The sequence below is a fragment of the Budorcas taxicolor genome, chromosome 5, assembly GCF_023091745.1.
Source record: "Budorcas taxicolor isolate Tak-1 chromosome 5, Takin1.1, whole genome shotgun sequence".
NCBI lineage: Eukaryota > Metazoa > Chordata > Mammalia > Artiodactyla > Bovidae > Budorcas > Budorcas taxicolor.
The window spans coordinates 125205236-125231981 of record NC_068914.1 but is presented as its reverse complement, the minus strand read 5'-3'; the positions used below and the strand labels follow the sequence as shown (position 1 = coordinate 125231981).

At 38.4% G+C, this 26746-nt stretch overlaps 1 protein-coding gene and 1 pseudogene across 1 annotated transcript in view; one reads left to right on the top strand and one right to left on the bottom strand.

The window, feature by feature from the left end:
- Window positions 1-26746, top strand: part of CCDC91 (coiled-coil domain containing 91) — a 416515-nt gene that overhangs the window by 5851 nt on the left and 383918 nt on the right. The window lies entirely within an intron of this gene.
- Window positions 6729-7709, bottom strand: LOC128047973 (histone-lysine N-methyltransferase SETMAR-like; annotated as a pseudogene).

Sequence of the window (26746 nt, the reverse complement as noted above, 5' to 3'; positions counted from 1 at the left end):
AATTTCTAGGAGTATGAGTCTCTGATCATGTGGCAAATGTTCACTTAACTTTATAACAAATTACCAAAGATAAGAAATTATCAGCATTGTTTGATGCTTCCATTTTCTCCACATGCTGGTCAGCATTTGTCATTTTGCTTTTAATTTCAGCTATTCTAATAGATATTTAGTGCTATCTCAATGATGTTTTAGTTTGAATTTTCCTATCAGCTAATATGTTGAGCTTCCCTGGTGGCTCAGATGGTAAAGAATCTGCCTACAACGCGGGCGACCTGGGTTCGATCCCTGAGTTGGAAAGATCCCCTAGAGGAGGGCATGATAACCAACTCCAATATGCTTGCCTGGAGAATCCTCATGGACAGAGGAGCCTAATGGGCTACAGTCCGTGGGGTCTCAAACAGTCGAACATGACTGAGTGACTTAAGCACAGCAATATTTTGAGCATCTTTTCATGTCCTTATTTGCTATCTTGTGTGTTTTCTTTTGTGAAGTGTCTGTTAAAATCTTTGGTCTGTTTTATTAGTGAGTTATAAGAAGTCTGGATCCGATTCCTTTATCAATATAGGTTGACAGATATTTTCTTTCAGTCTATGGTTTGTCTTTATTTTTTTAATTGTATTTTTCAAAGAGTTGAAGTTGTACATTTTGAAGAAGTCCACATTATCATTTTTTTTTCTTTTGTGATTTGTGCTTTTGCATCCTATCTAGAAAATTTTGACTAAACCAGAGATACAATCATTTTTTTTTTTTTCTGTGTTTTCTGTTAGAACTTTTATAGTTTTAGATTTTACCTTTAGGTCTGTGATCTGTTTTGATCAGCTTTTTATTCATTTCTGTTTGTAGTACAAGATATGTGTCAAAGTTCTTTTTCTCTCTTTCTTTTTTTTGTATATGGACACCTAATTTGTCCAGTAACACTTGTTGAAAAGACTATCCTTACTATCCTTTCTTCAGTAAAATTTCTTAGCTGCTTTGTCAGAAATCACTTGACTCTATGTGTAGATATGTTCCTGGACTCCCAGTTCTGTTCTGTCATTCCGTGTGTCTTTCTTTTGGCCAAACACACTGTCTTCATTAATGTAACTTTGTAGTTTTGTTTTGAAATTAGGAAGTCTGAGTCTTCCAATTTTTTTTTTAAATTGTTTTGGTTATCTTAGCTCTTTCTTTCCATGTATGTTTGTAGAATCAACCTATTTCTATAAAAAAGCATCCTGGAATTTTGATTCTGGACGCATTGAAGTTATAATTTTGCTTGAAGAGAATTGACATCTGAGTGGTTTCTAATCCATTAATAAAGCCTTGATTTTCCTCATTAATATTTTAAGCTTTTAGCAGAAAACTGTAACACACATTAAAAAAAATATATGTCTGTTTCGTGTTTTTGGTGCTGTTGTAAATGGTATTCTTTTTAAAAATTTAAATTTACAATTATTTATATAAATAAATTGATACTTTATTTTGACCCTGAATTCTCAAGCTTGTTAATAAATTCACTTACACTAGTAGGTTTTGTAGACTGTTTGGAATTTTCTGTGTAAACAATCTTGTCTGCCAGTAGAGACAGTTTTAGTTAGTTCATATTTTCCTATTTGCCTTTTATTTATTTTATTTTCTCATTATACTGGCTAGGATCTTCATGATGAGGTTAAACAGAACAAGTAAGAGCTGACATCCTTGCCTTAATTCTCATCTTAGTGAGGAAAGTGTTTTATCTTTTACCATGAAGTAGTTAATTATTGTTTTTTTGTAAATACAATTCTCATCAAATTGAGGAAATTTTCTTTAACTTCTAGTGAAAATTTTTTAAAAATCATAAATGAATTTTGTATTTTTTTGATTGTGGAAATTGTAGTTGATTAGAATGGAAAGTTGAGAAATAAACCAGTAAAGAAAAGAATTAATCCATTTCTATTAGTGTGAAATAATTCCTGCTGTGTCTTGCTGGCATTTTTTTGTTTGTTTTTATTTTGAAAACATTTAAAAAACAGTTTTAAATATTGTTATATTTTTTCATTTTCACTAAACATTACACTCATTGCTTACTACATCATGAATTACTTGAAAATTTGACTTGTATGTTCTTGATTTGTCGTTTGGATGGTTGTTTTCCCCGTTAGAATTAATATTAAGTCTATGTGCATAATTCTGATAAAATTCTTTTAGTTAATTTTTAAAAAATTGATTATTACTCAAAATGCATGAACTTTTTTCAAATTCTTAATATACACTGCCCCCTTGTTTAATTTTATATTCCTAGAATTTATCTGCCTGGACTTTTAATTTGCAACAAATTTTGGAGCGAAAGGTGGCAGTTAATATTGTTGATTTTTTTGAGCCATGTTGCAAGATAGACTCCTAGGATTTCAGAAACTCAGTTTATTAGATTGATCTAGTTTATATCATTTATTTTATAGGTTTAGCATGTGCAATGGGTAAATGACTTTTCCTTCCACATTATTATTTTTCTGTCAGTGATCTAGATAAAATTCCTAATGCGTTTTGTGTAATGTAAAATGCTCAAGTTCTTTTTATAAGGATTGTAGAAATCTTTGTGTTCAATATCATGCAGAAACCCTTCATGCATGTTGTTTTATTGAATTCCGACCATAACCTTTTGTTGTAGGTAAGTAATATTTTCCCCATTTAATAGGTGAGGAAACTGAGTCTCAGACAAGTGAACCATGTTATTCAAGGTTGTATCAACAGTGAGTGGTAAAGTTGGATTTATCACAAGTGTTTTTTTTATACTGCTTTTATTTGTAGACTGCAATATCAGTATTTGTATTTGTAAGGCCTCCTCAGACAGCCATTTTGCTTTTTTGCATTTCTTTTTCTTGGAGATGGTCTTGATTATTGTCTCCTGTACAATGTCACAAAACTCTGTCCATAGTTCATCAGGCACTCTGCTATCAGATCTAGTCCCTTAAATCTATTTCTCACTTCCACTGTGTAGTCATAAGGGATTTGATTTAGGTCATACCTGAATGGTCTAACGGTTTTCTCCACTTTCTTCAATTTCAGTCTGAAATTGAATAAGGAGTTCATGATCTGAGCCACAGTCGGCTCCCGGTCTTGTTTTTGCTGACTGTATAGAGCTTCTCCATCTTTGGCTGCAAAGAATATAATCAGTCTGATTTTGGTGTTGATCATCTGGTGATGTCCATGTATAGAGTCTTCTTTTGTGTTGTTGGAAGAGGGTGTTTGCTATGACCAGTGCGTTCTCTTGGCAGAATGCTATTAGTCTTTGCCCTACTTCATTCTGTACTCCAAAGCCAAATTTGCCTGTTATTCCAAGTGTTTCTTGACTTCCTACTCAGGCTGTCTGGGGAGGCCTTACAAATAGCTGTGAAAAGAAGGGAAATGAAAAGCAAGGGAGAAAAGGAAAGATATATCTATTTGAATGCAGAGTTCCAAAGAATAGCAAGGAGAGATAAGAAAGCCTTCCTCAGTGATCAATGCAAAGAAATAGAGGAAAGCAATAGAATGGGAAAGACTAGAGATCTCTTCAAGAAAATTAGAGATACCAAGGGAACATTTCATGCAAAGATGGGCACAATAAAGGACAGAAATGGTAGGGACCTAACAGAAGCAGAAGATATTAAGAAGAGGTGGCAAGAATACACAGAAGAACTGTACAGAAAAGATCTTCACGACGCAGATAATCATGATGGTGTGATCACTCACCTAGAGCCAGACATCCTGGAATGTGAAGTCAAGTGGGCCTTAGGAATCACTACGGACAAAGCTAGTGGAGGTGACGGAATTCCAGTTGAGCTGTTTCAAATCCTGAAAGATGTTGCTGTGAAAGTGCTGCACTCAATATGCCAGCAAATTCTCAGCAGTGGCCACAGGTCTGGAAAAGGTCCATTTTCATTCCAATCCCAAAGAAAGGCAATGCCAAAAAATGCTCAAACTATCATACAGTTGCACTCATCTCACATGCTAGTAAACTGATGCTTAAAATTTTCCAAGCCAGGTGTCAGCAGTACATGAACAGTGAACTTCCAGATGTTCAAGCTGGTTTTAGAAAAGGCAGAGGAACCAGAGATCAAATTGCCAACATCTACTGGATCATCGAAAAAGTAAGAGTTCCAGAAAAACATCTATTTCTGCTTTATTGACTATGCCAAAGTCTTTGACTGTGGATCACGATAAACGGTGGAAAATTCTGAAAGAGATGGGAATACCAGATCACCTGACCTGCCCTTTGAGAAACCTGTATGCAGGTGAGGAAGCAACAGTTAGAACTGGAAATGGAACAGACTGGTTTCAAATAGGAAAAGGAGTATGTCAAGGCTGTATATTGTCACCCTGCTTATTTATATGCAGAGTACATCATGAGAAACTCTGGGCTGGAAGAAGCACAAGCTGGCATCAAGATTGCCAGGAGAAATTTCAATAACCTCAGATATTCAGATGACACCACCCTTATGGCAGAAAGTAAAGAGAAATTAAAGAGCCTTTTGATGAAAATGAAAAAGGAGAGTGATAAACTTGGCTTACAGCTCAACATTCAGAAAACGAAGATCATGGCATCCGGTCCCATCACTTTATGGGAAATAGATGGGGAAACAGTGGAAACAGTGGCTTACTTTATTTTGGGGGGCTCCAAAATCACTGCAGATGGTGATTGCAGCCATGAAATAAAAGACACTTCTTGGATGGAAAGTTATGATCAACTTAGACAGCATATTCAAAAGCAGAGACATTACTTTGTCAACAAAAGTCCATCTAGTCAAGGCTATGGTTTTTCCAGGAGTCACATATGGATGTGAGAGTTGGACTATGAAGAAGGCTGAGTGCCGAAGAATTGAGGCTTTTGAACTGTGGTGTTGGAGCAGGCTCTTGAGAGTCCATTGGACTGCAAGGAGATCCAACCAGTCCATTCATTCTAAAGGAGATCAGTCCTGGGTGTTCATTGGAAGGACTGATGTTGAAACTGAAACTCCAATAGTTTGGCCACCTGATGTGAAGAGCTGACTCACCTGAAAAGACCCTGATGCTGGGAAAGATTGAGGACAGGAGGAGAAGGGGACAATAGAGGATGAGATGGGTATCCTCACCGACTCAATGGACATGGGTTTGGGTGAACTCCGGGAGTTGGTGATGGACAGGGAGGCCTGGCATGCTGCAGTTCATGGGGTTGCAAAGAGTCAGACATGACTGAGCGACTGAACTGAACTGACAGTACCAATATGGAGTTCATGTAAGCATTTTGTATAGATTCTGCTTGTTCTGGATTGGTCTTCTTATTTTAATTTTTAGAATAAGCTCATTAAGCTATTTAATCAACATGAGACAGTTTCAGTTAATTCTAAAGTGACCAAATAGAAATTTGTATTATATTTATATAATTTTATATTGTCTAGTTTAAATTATTTTAGATATTTCTTGCCCTGTATCCTCTTCCCTTCCCTGTCAAGTCTCAAATAAGGAGTATAAAGACTGTTATTAGCTATTGCTGTAGTTTTACTTAAAGAATTAGAGATACATTTATTGTCACTAGTAGAGAATACAGTAATTTCAAAATTTTGAAATGAGAAGATTATTTTTAAGTTGCAGGTTTATTAGATGAAGATTAGAAGTAATGTTAGGTACTTTAAAATGCAGCATGTTATAATTCTAGTAAACCTTTTATCTTTAGAAGTGTATGAACATTTTGGTATTTACATAATGCTGTTGCACACATATATTCATTTAGACTAATTATATCAGTGAAAAAAACCACTGTTTTGTAAAGTGTGAAATCACTTTTTCCATGAAGTGCTATTTAGGAGAGACTGTCTGTCTTCTCCCTTTGCCAGCCTTGCTAACATAGACCATGTGCATCTCCTACCCAAATCAGGCATAGATAGTGAAGAAGCCAGCCTAATTGCCTTTTATGTTGTGTCCAATTTTGTGGTAAAAGAGGGTCTACATGATCATTTCAAGATGTTTTACTTTTGTGTTATAAGAATTCAAAATTTCTGCAATTGTAGTAAAGATAGTAGTGCTATATTATGCAAGCTCCATTAATATGTGTATGCTTCTCTGATAGACTTAGGTGTTTACATGAATATTACTAAAAAACTACATGTTGGATGAATGAAAGTCAGATTTTTGGTTGATTTACAGACTTTTAAGAAATGGATGCTCCAAATCTTGGGTTGTTTATAGTATACCATTCTGCATATTGATTATGAAGTATTCAGTTATACTTCATGTGTTACTGGTGTGCAATATTGTACTTGTGTCTTTGAATCTAAGGCATTGTAGTCTGTACATAGTTGTCATGCTTTTTCTTCATTCTGTCTTTTGATCAGGTTGTTTAACACATGGTTATTTAAGATAACTACTGACAAGATAGGGATTATACTTGCCATTTTACCATTAAGTTGGTGCATATATAATTAAAGTTTTGAATCATGAATTTTAAATCATTATAACTAGGCTTAGGAGAAGGCAATGGCAACCCACTCCAGTACTCTTGCCTGGAAAATCCCATGGACGGAGGAGCCTGGTGGGCTGCAGTCCATGGGGTCGCTAAGAATCGGACATGACTGAGCGACTTCACTTTCACTTTTCACTTTCATTCATTGGAGAAGGAAATGGCAACCCACTCCAGTATTCTTGCCTGGAGAATCCCAGGGACAGGGGAGCCTGGTGGGCTGCCATCTGTGGGGTCGCACAGACTTGGACACGACTGAAGCGACTTAGCAGCAGCAGCAGCAGCAGCAGGTAAATCTTTATTAATCAAAATAGTAACCATTACAACAAACACATTTTTGCCAGTGAGAAATAGGTTTGTTTATTCCTGTAGCATAAAAATCTGTGCTTTGGGATTTGATGAACTCTTGGAAAGAATTTTCTGCTTTGTGCTGGTTGTGGAAGCATTTTCCCTGCAAAAAGTTGTCCAGATGCTTGAAGAAGTGGTAGTTGGTTAATGAGAGGTCAGGTGAATATGGTGGATGTGGCAAAGTTTTGTAGCCCAATTCATTCAACTTGTGAAGCATTGGTTGTGTGATATGTGGTCAGGTGTTGTAATGGATAAGAATTGGGCCCTTTTTGTTGACCAGTGTGTGCTGCAGACATTGCAGTTTTTGGTGCATCTCATTGTTTTGCTGAGCATACTTTTCAAATGTAATGGTTTCTCTGGGATTCAAAAAGCTATAGTTGTTCAGATCACCAAACAGTGACTGTGACCTTTTTTTTTGGTGCAAGTTTGGCTTTGGGAAGTGCTTTGGAGCTTCTTCTCAGTCCAGCCACTGAGCTAGTTGTTGCTGGTTGTCATATAAAATCCACTTTTCTTTGCATGCTACAGTCCAGTTGAGGAATGGTTAACTGGTGTTGTGTGGAATAAGAGAAGACTCTTCAGAACGATGATTTTTTTAATTCGTGGTCAGTTCACAAGGCACCAATTAACAAGCCTTTTCACCTTTCGAATTTGCTTCAAATTCCAAAGGACTCAACTCAGTGGCTGATGTTGTGTTCTTGGGCAACTTGATGTCTCTAAATTGGTTGTTGTCAACTTCTAGTGGCTGGCCACTACACTTTTCATCTTCAAGGCTCTCATCTCCTTTGCAAAACCTCTTGAACCAACACTGCGCCATATGTTTGTTAGAAGTTCCTGGGCCAAATGTGTTGTTGATGTTGTGAGTTGTCTCTGCTGGTTTACCTCCCAGTTTGAACTCAGATAAGAAAATTGCTTGAATTTACTTTTTGTCTAACATCGATTCCCTAGTCTAAAGTAAATATAAAATAAACAGCAAGTAATAAGTCAGTAGAAAAAAATAAAGAAATGCATATTAAAATGATGTTTAACATAACCACATTTATTTAAGAATGTATTCCAATATCAAATGGCAAATTTCTACAAACAAAAACTGCAATTACATTTGCATCAACCTAGTATTTGTTTTCTGTATATTTTTAAGTGTTTTTGTTGCTGTTCCTTAATCCCATTACTGCTTTGTGTTGTATTAAATAGATATTTTCTAGTGTTCCATTTTAATTGTTTTATTGTTTCTCTCACTATGTTTAAGTTACTTTTTTAGTGATTGCCCTGGGGATTATAACTAATGACTTTATAACAGTCTGTTTGGTGTCTATTTTGAATTAGCACCAACAATCTCAAATTTATAAAAAGTTTGCTCCTATGTAGTTCCATTTCTTCTCCTTTGCTGTGCAACTATCAACATAAATTACATCTTTCTACGTTGATGCCCATCAACACAGATTTGCAGTCTTTCTTTGTGCAGTTGTCTTGTAAATTGTATAGGTGAAGAAAGAATTACAAATACACCTTTTGTGAAAGTCACTCAGGTGTCTCTGACTCTTTCTGACCCCATGGACTGTATAGCCTGTCAGGCTCCTCTGTCCTTGAAATTCTTAGGCCAGAATACTGGAGTGGGTAGCCATTCTCTTCTCCAGGGGATCTTCCCAACCCAGGGATCAAACCCAGATCTTCCACATTGCAGGTGGATTCTTTACTGTCTGAGCCACCAGGGAAGCCCAAAAGACAATTTTTATATTTACCTGTGTCTTTTATATTTGCCTGTGTAGTTATCTTTACTGGTGCTCTTTATTTCTTTGTGAGGATTCAGTCGCTTTGTATGGTTCTTTCATTTCAGCCTGATTACTCCTTTTAGAATTCCTCATAGATAAGACCTCCTGGTGATAGATTTTCTTTGTTTTTGCTTTGAGTAAGTCTTAATTTCTCCTTTTTTTTTTTTTTTTTTTTAGTATTAGTTTTGCTGGGTATAGAATTCTTGGTTGAAAGTCTCTCTTTCAGCACTTTGGGCCATCACATTGCCTTCTGGCCTCCATGGTTGTTTATGAAAAGTCAGGTTAAAAATCTTATCACTGATTCCTTGTACGTGATGAGTAGCTTCTATTTTGCTGATTACAAGATTCTCTTTTTGTCTTTGGCATTTGAAAGTTTGATTGTGACACCTTAAAGTGTGGGTCTCTTTTAATTTTATCCTACTTGCAATTTGTTGAACTTCTTGGATGTGTAGGTTAATGTTTTTCATCAAATTTGTGAAATTTTCTAGCATTATTACCTTAAGTAGTTTTTCTGCCCCTTTCTTTCTCTTCTTGTTTTCTGGAACTCTGATTATGCTTATGCATATGTTAGTATTCTTGGTGGTTATCCACAGGTCTTTGATACTTTGTTAACTTTTCTTTATCCTTTTTCCTTTTGCTCAGACTGGTTAATCTCAATTGACCTATCTTCACATTCACTGATTCTTCCTTCTGTCAGTTCATAAATTTGCTGTTGAAGTCTTCTAGTGGATGTTTTAACTTTCAACTCTAGATTTTTTTTTAATTTATTTTTTTTAATTGGAGGATAATTGCTTTTCAGAATTTTGTTGTTTTCTGTCAAACCTCAACATGAATCAGTTATAGATATACATATATCCCCTTCCTTTTGAACCTCCTTCCCATCTCCTGCCCCATCCCACCCCTCTAGATTGATAGATAGATTGAGCCCGTTTGAGTTTCCTGAGCCATCTAGCAAATTTCCGTTGGCTGTCTATTTTACATATGGTAATATAAGTTTCCATGTTACTCTTTCCATACATCTCACTCTCTCCTCCCCTCTCCCCATGTCCATAAATCTGTTCTCTATGTCTATTTCTCCATTGCTGCCCTGTAAATAAACTCCAGGTTTTATGTTTTATTTTTATAACTCCTGTCTTTTCATTAATATTCTTTATTTTGTGAGACATTGTTATTATTTTTCCTTCATTTAGACAGTTTCCTTTAGTGATTTGAGACATTATATTTGAACATATTAGAGTCGTGAATTTTAATATCTTTGTCTAATAAGTCTAATGTCTGAGTTTCCTCACAAGTAAATTTCTGTTGACTGCATTTTTTTCCTCTGTGTAGGGGCTCTATGTTTTTGTTTCTTGGCATGTAACATAATTTTTGTTGAAAACTAGACATTTATAAATATATGTCTGTTGGGTATATATATTTTAGAATACATTATATATATGTAATGTGGCAACTCGGGATATCAGATTTTTTTCTCTCCTCTCCAGGTTTTTAATATTTTCATTGTTACTATTTTCCTTGCTATTTTTCTGTCTTGGTGAACTCTTTATGTAAACTCTGTGTTCTTTTCTTGTGTGGCCACTTGGAATTATGCCATTCTCTTTTATATTATTGGGTCAGTTTAAATAGAAGAAATATTTAATTAGGGCTTGTGAATTATGCTTAAAAATTAATAGAATTATCAAAATGATTATAAAAAGTAAGAAAACATTATTGAATGCTTATAGTATGCTATGCCTGAACATAGTACTTGGTTAATGGGATTTTCTAGTAAAGAAAGATAAGTAGAAGCTCAGGGTTTTTTTTTTTTCCCAATTTGGTGAAAAATCTCTAGTACTTGTGGAGTTTTAATGCCTTAGTAATTAAAGGTAACTGAACTTACTACTTTTCCCTAGCATTTAACTCACTGACTTAGCATCTTGTCATCTTGTACTACCCAAGAGTCATAATTGAGAATGTAATTTTCACTGCTTTAGAAGAGATTTGGATGATTGTTGCCTTCAAACAGTTGATAAGAACATGGGGTTAAAGTGTAGAAATACTTATACACAATGAATGGAACTTAAGTGAATAAAACTTACTATTGTCAGTGCCATCACCCTAATAGCTAGCATTTTTGGATTTGGTTATGTATTTACTCAGTAGAGAATGTCAGTTGACATTTCTGTAGGATCTTGACACTATTGCATAAAAAAACAAACAAAAACAAACAAACATTGGGAGTGCATAGGTTGCCTTGTGAGAAAACTCTGGATTTTTAGCTAATGGCTCAGTTAATCTTCATAATGGTACAGAGGAAAAGTTTTTCAAACATTGCTCAGAAGATGTCAGATTTTTCAGGAATATACCCAATTATAGAGGCGTTGTGTGCTTCAGACATTTTTGTTTCTACATGCTTATTTAATTCTGTTTTGGATGAGCTAGAGTCTATATATTTTAGAAGTCTTTAAGATAAATTTGGTACTCAATTACTTATTATATATGAAAGTAAAAAAAATAAATTATGGGTTAAAATCAGATGAAAAAAATGATCCTGCCAAAGATACTGGTACCTTAATTCAGGAAGAAATGAAAATCTGTGATTAGGAAAGTTTTATATTATCTTAGAAAAATGTGAGCAAGCAAGTCCTTTATGTATTTTTTTGGTAAACAGGTGTGTTTTCTGTTAAAGGACACTACTAGCAGATGAAGACCTTTGATAGGTGCATGAACAAGGATTTAATGAGTGTCGAACTGAGTTTATGAGAGTGAAATAATGGACTTATAGAGCTATGGTGAGAAGCAAAATTCAACTCAACAGAAATCTTTATTGAGCCCTGACTATAATTTCAGGGTTCTGTACTAGGCAGTGGAAGATACAGAAGTAAATGTCACTTGATTTTCAAGGATCTCCCAGTCAAGTAGGTGAGAGTAATGTAAATGATATATTATAGGGAGAGCACTGATTGAAAAGTAATGGGGTTGTGAAAGTTAGACTAGGAATGCAAGGGAAGACCCTGGTGAAGCTGGACACATTGAGCCCCTGAATGCTGATGAGTATTTTTGCCAATGGAAGCATCCTTCCCATATGCTCGGTGATAGTGGCTTTCTCATCCTCACTGGGAGCTCTGCCTCACTCCCATGGGAGTAGCTCTCCACAACTGTCTGAGATCTGAGGGGATTAATTCTGCATTAATGATTACACCAGAGGCAGTTGCCAAAAAAGGCAGTGCTGATCTCCTTAAGACCTGCCCCTACACTCTCAAGACCTGCCTCTACACTCTTGTAGATCTATGACTAGACTCAAATCCCAGCAGGTTTCTAAAGATGAGGTACAAACTCATGGGGAAATGTAGTACACTCCAAAAGAACTACTTGAGCTTTCTAATTTATACAGACAGAAGTCCAGGGAACATGTGTGAGAATGATACTAGAGGTATGGCATAATCATGAAAAGAACATAAAACTGGACCAGACAGAATTTATTTATATGGGCTCACTAAGCAGAGCTTCTGCATTTAGTGTGGCTGTTTGACTGAAATATGCACTGAAAGGTGGCACACAGTGAATGAATTGGAAACACAGGACCTACCTATTTTGGTTCAGGGATTCAAAGGCTTTAGGGTGATAGGAATATTAGAGTGGATTTGTCATTTAAGAAGTGCTCACCCCAACTGGGAGGGTCCAGAGGACACACCTTTTACTAATATTATGAGTGATACATTGTGAGGGGAGTCCTGGCATCCTTGAAGAGCTCTGTGATTGATTCAGTGGGAATGCAGTCACTGAATCGGGAAACCTGAATGCAATGGGAGGCAATGAATTCCAGGGTGACAGGGCCCAGTTGTGACATCTAACTGTCAAGGCAAGGTGAAACAGGTTTGGACAGCAGAGTCAAAATGACATTTATAATAGTCTGACTCATGCAGAACAGTGGTGTTGGCGAGTTGATTATGGTGGTCCTAGAAGTGAAAAGATAAGAAGCCTACTAAATTCTTATTTGATCTGTATAAGCAGAAAAGTTCTAGGTCAGGTGAACAGAAGTCTAGCCTGAATCATAAACAGAGTCATGACCCATCAGTCAATTCTAAGACTTGAGTTTTTGCAGACCTAGAACCCTTTGAGTGAAGAGGAGGCAAGGTTCCCTTGAAGAAGGACTCTGGTACACTACCAAAGTGTATACCAGTAATCTTTCTTCCAGCCCTCCCCAAAGGGACCTACAGCCTTTTACTAGGGTAATTGTGCATTGGGGAAAAGGAAATAATCAGACCTTCCAAAGACTACTGGATATTGGCTCTGGACTGATGCTAATTCCAAGAGACCTAAATTGTCCCTTTGGTCTATCAGTCAGCATAGTGGCTTATGGAAGTCAAGTAATCACAGAAGTTTTAGTTCAAGTCTGTCTCACAGTGGGCTCAGTGGGTCCCCAAGTCCATCCTGTGGTTCTTTGTCCAGTTCCAGAATGCATAATTGGAATAGATATACTCAGCAGCTGTTGCAGTCTCCACATTGGTTCCCTGACCAGTGGAATGAAGGTGATTATGGTGAGAAAGGCTAAATGGAAGACAGTATAATTGCCTCACCTAACAACATAGTAAACTGAAAGCAGTTTCTCATTTCTGGAGGAATTGTGGCTATTAGTGCCATCATCAAGGACATGAAACATGCAGGGACGGTGATTCCCACCACTTCCCCATTCATCTAATCTGTTTGGCCTGTGCATAAACAGATGGATCTTGTAGAATGACAGTGAATTGTTATAAGCTTAGCCATGTGGTGATTGCAGTTGTAGCTGCTTTACCAGATATGGTTTTATTGCTGGAGCAGTTTACTACATCCCCAGGTGACTGTACAGCTGTTGATCTGGCAAATACCTTTGTCTCCATCTCTGTCAATAAGGTCTAACTGAAAAAGTTTGCTGTCAGCTGTCAAGGCCAGCAATACACCTTCACTGTCCTACCTCAGGGGTTCAGTTCAGTTCAGTCGCTCAGTTGTGTCCGACTCTTTGCGACCCCATGAATCGCAGCACGCCAGGCCTCCCTGTCCATCACCATCTCCCGGAGTTCACTCAGACTCACGTCCATCAAGTTGGTGATGCCATCCAGCCATCTCATCCTCAGTCATCCCCTTCTCCTCCTGCCTCCAATCCCTTCCAGCATCAGAGTCTTTTCCAATGAGTCGTCTCTTCACATGAGGTGGCCAAAGTACTGGAGCTTCAGCTTTAGCATCATTCCTTCCAAAGAAATCCCAGGGCTGATCTCCTTCAGAATGGACTGGTTGGATCTCCTTGCAGTCCAAGGGACTCTCAAGAGTCTTCTCCAACACCACAGTTCAAATGCATGAATTCTTCGGCGCTCAGCCTTCTTCACAGTCCAACTCTCACATCCATACATGACCACAGGAAAAACCATAGCCTTGACTACACGGACCTTTGGCAAAGTAATGTCTCTGCTTTTGAATATACTATCTAGGTTGGTCATAACTTTTCTTCCAAAGAGTAAGCGTCTCTTAATTTCATGGCTGCAGTCACCATCTGCAGTGATTTTGGAGCCCCCAAAAAGAAAGTCTGACACTGTTTCCCCATCTATTTCCCATGAAGTTATGGGGCCGGATGCCATGATCTTTGTTTTCTGAATGTTGAGCTTTAAGCCAACTTTTTCGCTCTTCTCTTTCACTTTCATCAAGAGGCTTTTTAGTTCCTCTTCACTTTCTGCCATAAGAGTGGTGTCATCTGCATATCTGAGGTTATTGATATTTCTCCCAGCAATCTTGATTCCAGCTTGTGTTGCTTCCAGTTCAGCGTTTCTCAGGTTGTACTCTGCATATAAGTTAAATAAGCAGGGTGACAATATACAGCCTTGACGTACTCCTTTCCCTCTTTGGAACCAGTCTGTTGTTCCATGTCCAGTTCTAACTGTTGCTTCCTGACCTGCATACAGATTTCTCAAGAGGCAAGTGAGGTGGTCTGGTACTCCCATCTCTTTCAGAATTTTCCACAGTTTATTGTGATCCACACAGTCAAAGACTTTGGCATAGTCAATAAAGCAGAAATAGATGTTTTTTTGGAACTCTCTTGCTTTTTCCATGATCCAGCGGATGTTGGCAATTTGATCTCTGGTTCCTCTGCCTTTTCTAAAACTCTGCCTAATTTAGTTTGTGTGGCTCTGAATCACCTGGTTCACACTGGTCCATTAAATTGACAACATTATGTTGACTGGACCTCGTGAATAAGAAGCACCAACTACATTAGACTTGTTAGTAAAACATTTTAGTGTCAGAGAGTAGGAAACAAATCTGGCAAAATTTCAGGCGCCTCCTACCTCAGTGAAATTTCTAGGGGTCCAGTGGTATGATGTATCTTGAGATATCACTTCTAAGGTTAGGACAAAGATAAGTTTTTGCATCTGGGCCCTCCTACAGTCAAGAAAGAGGCACAACATTCAGTGGCTCTCTGGATGTTAGAGACAACATAGTCTCCATTTGGGGTATTTTGCTCTAGCCTGTTTCCTGACTCAAAATGCTGCTAATTTTGAGTGGGACCCAGAACAAGACCAAGATTCTGCCAAAGGTCCAGGATGCTGTACAAACTGCTCTGCCACTTGGGCCATGGGACCTAGGAGATCTAGTGGTCCTTCAAGTGTAAATGGTGGATAGTGATGCTGTTTGGTACCTTTGGCAGATTTCTGCCAGAGAATCACAGGGCAGGCCCTTCGGAGTTTGGACCAACGCCTTGCCATCCTCTGTGGATAACTGTGCTTCTTGAGAAATAGCTGCTGTTCTTCATTTGGGCCTTAGAGACTGATTGCATAACCATGGGCCACCAAGTTACCACGTCACCTTAGCTGCTCATCATAAAATGAGTGCTATCTGACCCACCAACCCATAAAATTGGGCATGTACAGCAGTACTTCATTATCAAATGGAAGCGGTATATATCTGATCAGGCCTGAGCAGGCCTTCAGGGCACAGACAAGTGGAAGAAGTGGCCCAAATGTCCATGGTCCCTATTCTGATACAGTGTCTTCTTTTTCCAGAGTACACTTGTGGCCTCATGGAAAGTTTGCTAAGATCAGACCACAGAAGAGAAGACTAAAGCCTGGTGTATAGACGGTTTTGCATGGTTCACAGGCAGCCCAGGAAAGTGGTTGACTGCAGTAGTACAGCCCGTTTCTGGGACATCCCTGTAGGATAGTAGTGAAGGGAAATCCTCCCTGTGGGCAGAACTTCAGGCATTGCAGCTGGTTATTCACTTTCGTTGAAAGGATAAATGACCAGACATGCAGATGTGCACTGATTCATGGTCTATGGCCAGTGGTTTGGTTGGATGATCAGGATCTTGGGAGAAACATGTTTGGAGTGTTGGTGACAAGGAAATTTGGGTGACAAGGAAATTTGGATAGACTTCTTTGAATGGGGTAAAAAAAGTGAAGATATTTGAATTTCATGTGAATGCTGACCAAAGAGTGATCTCAGCAGAGGAGGATTTTAATAATCCAGTGGATAGGATGACTCTCTCATTCTCTGGATACCAGTCAGCCTCTTTTCCCTGTCATCTGTGTCATTGTCTAGTGGGCTCATAAGCAAAGTGGCCATGCTGGCAGGGGTGGACGTTACAGATAGACATAGCAGCATAGACTTCCCCTCATCAAGGCCAGCCTGGCTATGGCCACCGCTGAATGGCCCAATCTGTCATCAGCAGAGACTAACCCTGAATCCTTGATATAGCACCATTCTTTGAGTAGCCAGCTAACTGGAGGCAGGTTGGTTATACTGAACTGCTCCCATCATGCAAGTGGCAGTGATTTGTTCTTACTGGAATAGATGTTTAGTTTGTATATGGATTTGCCTTCCCTGCATGCAGTGCTTCTGGCAAAACTGTCATCTCTAGAATTATAGAATGCTTCATTCACTATGTGGTATTCCACATAGCATTTCTTCTGTTAAGGACCTCACTTCACAGCAAAAGAAGTGTAGCAGTGGGCCCATAGTCATGGAATTCACTGGTCTTACCTTATTTTCTGGGCTTTCCAGGTAGTGCTAGTGGGAAAGAACTTGCCTGCCAGTGCAGGAGACATAAGAGACACTGGTTTGATCCCTGGGTCAGGAACATCCTTTGGAGGAGGGCACAGCAACCCATTCCACTATTTTTGCCTGGAGAATCCCATGGACAGAGGAGCCTTGTGGGCTGTGGTCATAGGGTCGCAAAGAGTCTGACACGACTGAAGTGACTTGGCACTGCACACAGCACAGCATCCTACCATCCTGAAGCAACTGGCTTGACAAAATGGTGGAACGGTCTGTTGAAGACCAAGTTATGGTGCCATTAACTTATTATGGTGTCAGTACCCTGTAGGACCGGGACAAGGTCCTCCAGAAGTTGCATATACTTTGAATTAGCATACAGTATATGTTGCTATTTTTCCCATAGCCAGGGTCACAGGTCCAGGAATCAAGGGGTGGAAATGGGAGCAGCACTGTTCCCTGTTGCACCTAGTGACCCTTTAGCAAAATTTTCGGTTTCTGTTTCTATGACTTTATGCTCTGCCAGTTTATAGGTCCTAGTTCCAAAAGGAGGAAAGCTTTCACTTGAAGTGATTCTACTGAACTGGCAATTAAGACTACTGCCTAGCTACTTTGGGTTTCTCATGCCTCTGAATCAACAGGCAAAGAAGGAGTTATTGTGTTGGCTAGGGTGATTTATCCCGACTACCAAAGGGATATTAGACTTATATTCCACAGTGAAGGTAAGGACATCTATGGGTGAAATACAGGAGATTTTTTAAGGCATCTCTTAGTATTATGTCTTGTGATTAAGGTCAATGGAAAACTAAAACAACCCAATTCAGGGAGGTCTTCTAATGGCCCAGACCTCTTAGGAATGAGGATTTGGATCACCCCACCATGTAAAGAACCATGACCAGCTGAAGTGCTTGCTGAAGATATTTGATTGGACTTTATTCTGAGTGTGTTTGTGAGATTAACATAAGAATTACTAGACAGAGTAAAGCTGATTGCCCAATAGAACAAAAAGCTGAGTAAGACAGAACTTCTGCCCAATTGCCTGAACTGGAAAATTGGTCTTCTCTTACTTTTGGACACTTTGGATGCAGACTGGGATTGCACCATCCATTCTCTTGGGTTTCCAGCTTGTCACCTGTGGATCTTGGGACTTCTTAGCTTCCATAATCTTATGAGCCAGTTCCTCTTAATCTAGTTCTCTCTCTGTGTCTCTTTTATGTGTGTGTACATGTATAAAATGTATATATAAAATATACAATTATATTAAAATTATGTAGTATTATAAAAATAGTAATTACAAAGCTGCAGTTACCAAATAGTATGGTACTGGCATAAAGACAGAAAAAGATGCTCAATTTCACTAATTAGTAGAGAAGTTGAAATCAAAACTACAATGAAGTATTATCTCACATGGTTCAGAATGGCCATCATCAAGAAGTCTACAAATGGTAACTTCTGGAGAGGGTGTGGAGAAAGAGAACCCTCCTATACTGTTGGTGGGAATGTATATTGGTACAACCACTGTGGAGAATGGTATGGAGATTCCTTAAAAAACTAAAAATAGAACTACCATATGATCTAGCAATCCTACTCCTGGGCACATATCTGGAGAAAACCATAATTTGAAAAGATACATGCATCCCAGTGTTCATTGCAGCACTATTTACAATAGCTAGGACATGGAAGCAACCTCAATGCCCATCAATAGTGGAATTGATATAGGTGTGGTACACACACACAGTGGAATATTACTCAGCCATACAGAAGAATGAAATAATGTCATTCACAGCAACATGGATGGCCTAGAGATTATCAGACTAAGTGAAGTAAGTCAAAGAAAGACAAATATCATATAATAATCACTTATATGTGGAATCTAAAAAATATGATATAAATGAATTTATTTATAAAACAGAAACAGATTCATAGATGTTGAAAACAAACTTATGGTTAACAAAGGGAAAAGGTGGTAGGAGGAGGGAAAAATTACAAGTTTGGGATTAACATATGCACATTGCTAATATAAAATAAGGAGCTACTGTATAGCACAGGAAACTACTCAGTCTTCTATAATAACTTATATGGGAAAAGAATCTGCAAAGAATGTATATGTCTAACTGAATCATTTTGCCATACATCTGAAACTAACACCACATTGTATATTAAGTATAGTTCAATATAAAATAAAAAATTAGAAATAAATATCTAAATATTACAAATAAAATTATATATTATATACAAATAACAATTTTTCGTTGTTGTTGCTAAGTCATGTCTGACTCTTTGCTACCCCTTGGACTGTAGCCTGCCAGGCTCCTCTGTCCATGAGACTTCCCAGGTGAGAATACTGGAGTGGGTTGCCATAACAGTTATATATAGTTTTATTTTTTGTACTGCTGATCCTTGAACAATGTAGGAGTTGGATGCTGGACCTCATGTAGTCTAATATCTGAATATAACTTTCTAGTCGGCCTGCTGTATCTGTGGTTCTGCATCCATTGCTTCTGCCAACCATAAATCTTGTCATATTGTAGTATGTATTTATTTGAAAAAAATTTGCATATAAATGGGCCTATGCAGTTCAGTCCCATTGTTGTTCAAGGGTCAGCTGCAGTAATCTGGAGGATCCTGACTAATACACTCCCCATGGACAGAAAATAATTGACTATTTTGCAAAGTGGAATGTCAAATATGGAGCTAATAAAAGTTTTAAAGAATATATGGTCATCTTACCTCTGTATCAAGAAGAGTGACCTTGCAGTTTACTTTGTAAATTGCTTTCATTCCTTCAGTTGAGTTCATTTGCTCAGTTGTGTCCAACTCTGTGACCCCATGGACTGTAGCATGCCAGGCTTCCCTGTCCATCACCAACTCCTGGAGCTAGCTTAGACTCATGTCCATCAAGTTGATGATGGCATCCAACCATCTCATCCTCTGTCGTCCCCTTCTCCTCCTGCCTTCAATCTTTCCCAGCATCAGGGTCTCTTCCAGTGAGTCAGTTCTTCACATCAGGTGGCCAAAGTACTGGAGCTTCAGCTTCAGCATCACTCCTTCCAATGAATATTCAGGACTGATTTCCTTTAGGATGGACTAGTTTGATTTTGCAATCCAACAGACCCTTAATAGTCTTCTACAACACCACAGTTCAAAAGCATCAGTTCTTCAGTGCTCAGCTTTCTTTTTTATTTTAAAAAAATTTTTAAAATATAAATTTATTTATTTTAGTTGGAGGTTTATAGTCCAACTCTCCCATCCATACATGACTACTGGAAAAACAATAGCTTTGACTAGACAGGTCTTTGTTGGCAAAGTGATGTCTATGTTTTTTAATATGCTGTCTAGGTTGGTCACAGCTTTTCTTCCGAGGAGCAAGCGTCTTTTAATTTCATGGCTGTAGTCACCATCTGCAGTGATTTTGGAGCCCAAGAAAAACAGTCTCTCACTGTTTCCACTTTTCCCCATCTATTTGCCATGAGGTGATAGGACCAGATGCTGTGATCTTAGTTTTTTGAATGTTGAGTTTTATGCCAGCTTTTTCACTCTCCTCTTTCACTTTCATCAAGAGGCTCTTCATTTCCTCTTTGCTTTCTGTCATAAGGCATATATAGATATGTTATCTGCATATCTGAGGTTATTGGTATTTCTCCCAGCAGTCTTGATTCCATCTTGTGCTTCATCCAGCCTGGCATTTTGTATGATGTACTCTGCACACAAGTAAGTAAGCAGGGTGACAATATGCAGCCTTGATGTACTCCTTTCCCAATTCATTTCTTACTGTATTCCAAATCTCACATGATAAAGAAATTACTATAAGATGCTGAGTCCTACTACTATAAGGATAATTTATAGTAAAACTCTTAGAAATCATGACTAAGTTCTCAGAATTAATTAGCCTCAGACACATTCAGTGTATTGACATTTAACAACTGTCTGTAATGATTGCTGACAGATGTCTACTTTTGTTTTAAATGTATCTAGTAAAACTTAGTTACTGTTACTGCTATTGTTCTTTGAGCTTTTATTTTTATCATAGTCTCATTAGATTATGGAAACTAGTCATTATGCTAAGAAGTTAATCACATATACTGTAGAGAGATTTAATGAATATAAAAAAATGAAATCATATGTCTGATAAGATACTACTTAAAAAGAGAGAAAAAAATCTGTGAATAGCAGTACTCAGTACTTGCTTTGTTTTCATTTTTCAGAAGTAAATGAAGGGGCAGTCATAAAGTCTATAGGATTTTCCCCTTTCTGAAAAGTTTTAGGAAAAAAATATTTGGATATTTTCAGCATTTCAGTTCAGTTCAGATCAGTCGCTCAGTTGTATCTGACTCTTTGCGACCCCATGAATCGCAGCACGCCAGGCCTCCCTGTCCATCACCAACTCCCGGAGTTCACCCAAACCCATGTTCATCGAGTCGGTGATGCCATCCAGCCATCTCATCCTCTGTCGTCCCCTTCTCTTCCTGCCCCCAATCCCTCCCAGCATCAGAGTCTTTTCCAATGAGTCATCTCTTCGCATGAGGTGGCCAAAGCATTTTAGTTTCAGATTCAACATCAGTGCTGCCAATGAACACCCAGGGCTGATCTCCTTTAGGATGGACTGGTTGGGTCTCCTTGCAGTCCAGGGGACTCTCAAGAGTCTTCTCCAACACCACATTTCAAAAGCACCAATTTTTTGGCACTCAGCTTTCTTCACAGTCCAACTCTCACATCCATACATGACTCCTGGAAAAACCATAGCCTTGACTAGACGGACCTTAGTTGGCAAAGAAATGTCTCTGCTTTTCAATATGCTATCTAGGTTGATCATAACTTTCCTTCCAAGCATGTTTTAATTTCATTGCTGCAGTCACCATCTGCAGTGATTTTGGAACCCCCCAAAATAAATTTAGCCACTGTTTCCACTATTTCCCCATCTATTTCCCATGAAGTGATGGGACTAGATGCCATGATCTTAGTTTTCTGAAAGTTGAGCTTTAAGCCAACTTTTTCACTCTTCTCCTTCACTTTCATCAAGAGGTATTTAAAGCTGATTAATTACCACACGTTCTTTCCATTGTGATTATGTAGCAGAGCTGAGGTCCAGAATCAGGCAAAAAGCATGTTTGTTTTTTCTTTTTTAATTTGACTCTCAGTAGACTTGTTCTCGGAGAAGGCAGTGGCACCCCACTCCAGTACTCTTGCCTGAAAAATCCCATGGATGGAGGAGCCTGGTAGGCTGCAGTCCATGAGGTCGCTAAGAGTCGGGCACGACTGAGCGACTTCACTTTCACTTTTCTCTTTCATGCATTGGAGAAGGAAATGGCAACCCACTCCAGTACTCTTGCTTGGAAAATCCCATGGATGGAGGAGCCTGGTGGGCTGCAGTCCATGGGGTCACTAAGAGTCAGACATGACTGAGCGACTTCACTTTCACTTTTCACTTTCATGCATTGGGGAAGGAAATGGCAACTCCCTCCAGTGTTCTTGCTTGGAGAATCCCAGGGATGGGGGAGCCTGGTGGGCTTCCATCTATGGGATCCCACAGAGTTGGACACTACTGAAGCGACTTAGCAGCAGCAGAAGCAGCAGCAGACTTGTTCTCTGTGTCTCTGGTGTTGGATTTTATAGCAAACTTTTGTTGGTTCTCAGGCTTGGAAAATGTATAGTGGTTTTCTAAGCAAATCTTCAGTCACTTTGTGTCATTACTTTGTGCAGTTCAGTTACTTTGTGTCATTAATTAAAAGAAAATATGTATTGTGCCTCAAAAATATCACAGAATTAGTTATTCTAATAGAGAAATGTGTAGATCTTTTTGGGAGTTTCTGTGTAATGATTTATGGACATCGTCAGCCTTCGGGGAGGAAGGAAACCATAACAATTGAATAAAACACCACTAATTGGTTTTATATGTGAAAGCTGGGGCATATGTTTCTATGTGTAACTGTGACATTCTTTCATGTAATTATCTGCTCTTATCCATTCTTAAAATAACACAATGAGAATTGTTCAGAGTAATCTTGTTAAAATAAACAGGAAATGCTGTTTCTTCATCTTTGAAATTGAAACTGAAATTTGTTGATGACCAAGTTATATGTGTCTGTGTTCAGAAAGAAAGTTGTTGTGAGGCATATAAGTAATATTGCTTTCATTTTAAGATATTCTTTGTTTTGGCCTTTCAGAATATCATAAGGATATCAGGGAATATCATACGCATCAGGGGATCAGTTGTGATGACAGTGAAGGAGGCAGGGCTTAGGAGAATTGCACTTTTGTTCACATCACTGCCATTGCTTTTATGTTACCATAGTGCATATATACGTTTCTCCCATAAGGAAATTTTGGCCTAGTGTAAGCTCTTAGCATATTTTTAGTGACTGTGGAAAAATGAACTAGATGGTTGTATTATGGTACTGACAGCAGAGATGCTGGCACAGACTAGGACACATAATTGAATATATTTGTATATTAACATATGTGCCCGTATGTATATGTTTCACCTTAAGTTGCCTGGGCATATTGAAATCCCTCAACTCATTGTATTTAAATATTCTAGTAGAGTTGTTTACACATATGTCAAGTTTGTGCATATTTGAGTTGTATATAGCTCGTGGACAATTTTTAAGTAAATTTCTGAAATAGCGATTTTGAACTGACTACTTTGTTTTATATTAATAGCTACAGGCATGCTTTGGATTTTTTCTCATTTGAGAAGTAGAAGTCAGTAAAGTCAATCAAAAATAATGTGTTTATTAATGAACTATTGTTCTGTGCAGGAAAAATAATTGCAAACTTCAGAATGGCTGAAAGAGTCAGAAGATGAGACTGGAAATGTAAATTTGAGCCAGATCATTAAGGGACTCTTGGATCTCTAACGGAGAAGGCAATGGCACCCCACTCCAGTAATTTTGCCTGGAAAATCCCATGGACAGAGGAGCCTGGTGGGCTGCAGTCCATGGAGTCTCTAGAGTCGGACACGACTGAGCGACTTCACTTTCACTTTTCACTTTCATACATTGGAGAAGGAAATGGCAACCCATTTCAGTGTTCTTGCTTGGAAAATCCCATGGATGGGGAAGCCTGGTGGGCTGCTGTCTATGGGATCGCATAGAGTCGGACACGACTGAAGTGGCTTAGTGGCAGCAGCAGCAGCAGGAGGAGGCTCTCTAAGAATGGATTACTGGTCGCAGTATAGTGGAATGTATAAGCTTCATCATGGGCATGATGAAGTCCACCCTGGGAAGGCTGGGATAATGCTCTTACCTGTTGATTGCTTGGGGAGAAAACAAAACAAAACATTATGTAATCATTGTTATTTAGCAATCTTAAAAAATAAGGCTTTTCTGGGGACAAAGGGTGGTGATATGACAGAAAGTTTAAAAGCAAGACAGAATATCAGAAAGCTGATTACAATTTGAGTATGCCTGGTAGCTTCTCCAGTCTCAGGCAGCCTGGCTTACAGTTGTTTAGTTGCTAAGTCATGTCTGACTCTTTTGTAATCCCATGAACTATAGGACTGTAGCCCACCAGGGACCTCTGTCCGTGAGACTTTCCAGCAAAGAATACAGGAATGGGTTGTCATTTCCTTCTCCAGGAGATTTTCCCAACCTAGGGACTGAATCTGTGTCTTCTGCTTTGGCAGGTGGATTTCTTACCACTGAGCCCCCAGGGAAGCCCCCATATTTCACTTAACATCTGAGGCTATCTTCCTGTGTTCCTAATACATCTATCCCCTTCTACTCTAGTCTCCTTGGTTTTCTAGCTTGATAACTCCATGATCTGTTCTCACTTCCTCTGTCCTTGGATACTCTATTTCAAGCTTACCCATATTACATACCCTGAGGTACTTTACATACTGCATATCTTTTTTCTCTAAGTCTCACTCCCTCCCCTCTTTGATTTTGCTAGCAACTATAGTTCAGCCTAAGAGATCATCTTTTCTCTGACCTTAATTTCAAGAAATGACCATTAGCTGGACTGTTTCCACATTGTGCTCTTTCTACTCCCACCCCTGCTGGAGGAAGGGACTTAGCACTAGTGATAAGCAGTGGGATTGTGATAAAAGTCTCAGAGTATTCTTTTCCACTATTTATTCTGTATTCTGTGGTGATTTAAAAACTCAGTTTTATTGAGATGTAACATTTATACAATGAAAATAACCAATAGTATAATAATATTAAAATCTTAAAAAATAAACTAACATGACACAGTGGTGGTGGTGGTGTAGTCACTAAGCTGTGTCCGACTCTTGCGATCCCATGGACTGTAGCCTGCCAGGCTCCTCTGTCCATGGGATTTCCCAGGCAAGAATACTGGAGTGGGTTGCCATTTCCTTCTCCAGGGGATATTCCTGACCCAGGGATTGAACCTAGTCTCTTGCATTGCAGACAGTTTCTTTACCACCTGAGCCACCAGGGAGACACCAAATCACATGACTTCTGACAAATATTCAGTATTTGTGAATATTACATTCATGATATAGAACATGATATAGAATATTTCCATCCCTCTGAAATACTTCCGTTGAGTCTCTTTACAGTCGATCCTGTGTTACCACTCTTGGTCCCTGGCAACTATTGACTTGGTTTTCATTACTAAGGTTTTGCTTTCTTAAGAATTTAATATAAAAGGAACATTATAGATGTCTTCGTTTTTTTTTTTTTTTGTATTTGTGTGTGATCAGCTTCTTTCATGGAGAAGGCAATGGCAACCCATTCCAGTACTCTTGCCTGGAAAATCCCATGGACGAAGGAGCCTGCTAGGCTGTGGTCCATGGGGTCACTAAGAGTTGGGCACGACTGAGCGACTTCACTTTCACTTTTCACTTTCATGCATTGGAGAAGGAAATGGCAACCCACTCCAGTGTTCTTGCCTGGAGAATCCCAGGGACGGGGGAGCCTGGTGGGCTGCCGTCTGTGGGGTCGCACAGAGTCGGACACGACTGAAGCAACTTAGCAGCAGCAGCAGCAGCAGCAGCTTCTTTCACTTGATATAATAGAGATTCATCCATGTTGCACATATGTTATTCATTTTTATTGCTGAGTAGTATAGCCCACTGTATGGATGCACCACAATTCTTTTATCTGTTTACTAGTTGATAGGCATTTTAGTTGAGTCTGTTTTAAGTCTTTTTAATTTTAGCCACTTTAGTAGATGTGATCAGTACCTGCATTTTGGATTTAATTTTCATTTTTCTAAAGGCTAATGATGGTTAAACATCTTTTCATGTGCTATTCTTATGCTTTCTTTTATGAAATGTGTATTCATTTTTTTGGTCATTTAAAACATAGAATTGTTCATCTTATTTAGTTGTAAGGGTTACATTTATATTCTGGACCTAAGACCTTTACCAGATGTATTTTTCAAATATTTTGTCCCAATCAGTGGCTTGCCTTTTCATATTCATAACAATACATATATTTAAAAAATTTTAAAACTGTGGTAAAATATATATAGCATAAAGTTTATCATTCTAATGTTCAGTGGCATTAAGTACATTGACATTGTTATGCAACCATCACCACTGTCTATCACCACTTTTTTGTCATCCTTAATTGCAACTCTGTACTTATTAAACAGTAATTCCCCACAATCTCCCACCCTAGTCCTTGGTAACCACCATTCTACTTTCTCTAAGAATTTGACTATATCAGTGCCTTATATAAGTGGAATCATACAATATTGCTTTTTTGTTTTTGTCTTATTTCACTTAATATAATGTCTTTGGGTTCATTTATATTGTGTCATGTATCAGAACTTCATTCCTTTTTAAGGCTAAATTGTATTTCATTCTATGTATGTAGTACATTTTGTTTATCTGTTTATCTACAGATAGACATTTGGGTTGTTTTTACTTTTTGGCTATTGTGAATAATACTGCTATAAAGTTGAGCATGTGATTATCTGCTTTCAGATAATTGTGAGTGTTTTAGTGTGTGAGGAGTCTCTGCTTTAAGTTCTTTTGTGTACATACCCACAAATGGAATGCTGGATCATATGGTAATTCTATGTTTAATCTTTTAAGGAACTACCGTTCTCGTTTCTGAGACACACTACATTTTTAAAGTCTATTTCCTTTCTGCCTTGGTTCAGTGAGTGTGCTTCGTCATTATAGACAGTGAACCATTGGGAAACAGCTACTAGTACAGGAAGAATAGTAGCCAAAAAATCTGCAGGTTTGCGTGCTTTCTCCTTTATTTCCATAAAAGCTGTTACTTGTGTT